Source organism: Vigna umbellata, chromosome 9, assembly GCF_029865625.1.
Source record: "Vigna umbellata cultivar VRB3 chromosome 9, Vumbellata_1.0, whole genome shotgun sequence".
Lineage (NCBI taxonomy): Eukaryota > Viridiplantae > Streptophyta > Magnoliopsida > Fabales > Fabaceae > Vigna > Vigna umbellata.
The window spans coordinates 15359256-15362191 of NC_142173.1; positions in this window are offsets into that span (position 1 = coordinate 15359256).

The window sequence follows — 2936 nt, forward strand, 5'->3', positions numbered from 1 at the left end:
ATGATGTTTGGATGGTTAAGTACTGTTGGAATCATGGTTGTATATGATTTGATTATAAGTTTCATTGTAAATGAAGAACTTGAATTGTTTAAAATTTGATGATTATGTGATGATGATATGATATGTGCGTTATGGTATGGTTGGATTGGTATTGTGAGGATTATCGGATAGGCGTATTTTTGGCTGCTTGGTGTCATTAAATGAGTGGTGGATAGTAAGCGTTGTGGTTGCTGGCCCGGGGAAGCTCTATAGAGTGATGGGAAATAACCCTATACACGGGTGACGTGTGTAACCGCCCGGGGAATCTCTTACATTTATGTAAGAGTGATGGGGGTGACGTGGGGTACTAGTCCGGTGAAGCTCATTACAAATTTAATTTGCGTTGTGCTTGCGGGCCCGGGGAATCTCTTTAGGCGAGTGATGAGGGGTATACTTGCACTTGTTCGGGGAAGCTCTTGATTAGAGTGATGGAGGGTGACTTGTGTACTTGCTCGGGGAATCTCCCTATAGAGTGATGGGAAGCAGCACTACACATTAGGGTAATGTGTAACGGCCCGGGGAAGCTCTGAAAAGAGTGATGGGAGTGACGCTAGTACATATTTGTGTATGTATTTTGAATGATCTGTAATATTGGTGGATGTAGTCTGATTTATTTTGTAATGTATATTGGTGTATGCATTCTAATTTGATATTTTGATACATATTGGTATATGCATATGGTTGAAGCATAATTCGTACTTGAGTATATGGTTTGATCTGGTTAAAGTGTGGATGATAGTATGTTATTATGAGTATATTTATGATGTATATGAATTGTATTTTGTTAGCTCACCCTTGCTTGTTTGTGCATGTGAATGCGATGATCGTGTAATGTGTGATGTTATACGGGAGCAGATGCTATTGCAGATGTGATGGCTGATTTTTCTGAACATGCATAAAGGATGAAAGAGAGATGGGATAAATGACTGGGAATGTATTTGTTTGTATTCGATCCTGACTATTTAAACGTTTTATTTTCGGAATAATCGGTTTGTAATAAATAACGTACTATTTTTCCGTTGAAGTTGAATATTAAAAATTTGAATTTTTACTTACGTGTTTTACGGAAAAATTAGTCGGCGTAACACCAAATTTCGGGGTGTTACACCCTGCATACTGGTGGGTCGATCACCATTTATGAGCATGCCATTCGTATGGTATAATCTCATTACATAACTTTTTCTTTCATACATAAGTTATGTATATTCTATTTCATATGTACGCTTGTAATTCTTAATTATGTTACAGGCACAGGCTCTAGGACGGGCAGTCCATGTTGATGAGGTCTTTGCACAGACTCATGTTCGGAAGGGAACTAATCAATTTGTTGATGAAAGATCTCGGAAGACTCATGTAAGCAAATAACACTATTACTATTACTAATTTTTCATTTCTGTTATACTATCGTTCCCTGACATTGCTTTTAATGTTTCAACAGGAAGACTTTTCTACGAGACTTTCACAGGTTAGATCTGAACATGAGTCAGCTCCTACACCGGATGATGCCAGTAATGCAGATGATGACATCCGTAGGACACAGTGCTGGATCGACATCGTTGGTGGGAAGAAAAAGGGACGAGTGTATGGTGCGGGACAGCTTGCTGCAAACTATACAGCATCTAGAGGAGGTACTCTGAAGCACCAACCTTCTTCTTCCACCAGTACTCCTGACGAGGTTCTTCGCCTCAGGCAGGAACTCCATCAACGTGACCAGGAGATCACTGATCTCAGAACAGAATTTACGAACTTCAAGGCCCTGGTCATGAGAGTCTTGCCTGAAACCTCACAGGAAGTACAAAATATCCCTCCGACCCAACCACGAGCCTCCTCATCACCTGCTGCCACTCAGCAGCCCACTTCAGTCCAACCCTCATCAGTCCAACCCTCATCAGTCCAACCCACACCAGTCCAGCCATCAATAGAGGAGCAGGATGATGAAAATCATTCTGATGATAGTTATGTACATTATTAGATTCATTTTCTTATTACTTGTTAGACAAACATTTGGATATTAGAACATTTTCAGTTGATATCATTTCAATGTTAGATGTACTTACAGACTTTGGATGTTACAACATCCTTGTGTTACATTGTTTTATGTTTGAACTATAAATACATTATTTATACATTAATGGATGTTCTGTGGATTATTTGATGTGCATTGGATATTGATCATTGATTGGATCTTTGAGATGCACATTATGCATGTTTGTATGTGTTTGAAAACTGTTATGCAGGTCTGTTTGTAATTGAAATTTGTTATACAGGTCTGGGTTGCACAAGAAATACCATTTTGCTGAAACCTGCCCTGCATTTTACCGAAGGCTTTTGCCCTTCGGTAAATGCCCTTGTATGGTGATGGACAAATTTATGAACACCAAATTATGATGTCACAAACTTGTTTTTCAATCGGCAAGTATGACCGAATCGTTCAAGTAATAAAACTTGGTAAGACCAAGTATCATTCTTCCCAAAGGACTCACGGCCTAGTTTAGTTGTGTGGTTTCTTGATTAGCTAAGACTTAAAGAAGAAATATTTGGAGTTTTATATGCAAAAGACGAAAATTAAATATGTATGCATGAAGTTTTTGATCAATGGCAAGAAAACAAAAGATAAACACTTTCAATGAAATATATGTATGAATATGTTGTTGGGGGTCAATTTCATCTTATCCACTCTCATATATTCTAGGAATTCAACATTCAAATCATCATTGTTAATGCCACTCTCTAATGTACCTTTCAAGAAGGCTTCTCCCTAATCACGAGTTCATACAATTCCTAGCATTCCTAATGATCAGTTCATAAGTGCAGGAGCTTAACGACAACCAATATAAAATTGGGAGAAATTCCCCGGATCTAGACTTCCCCGTACGCGCCCGTATCGACAAAACCAA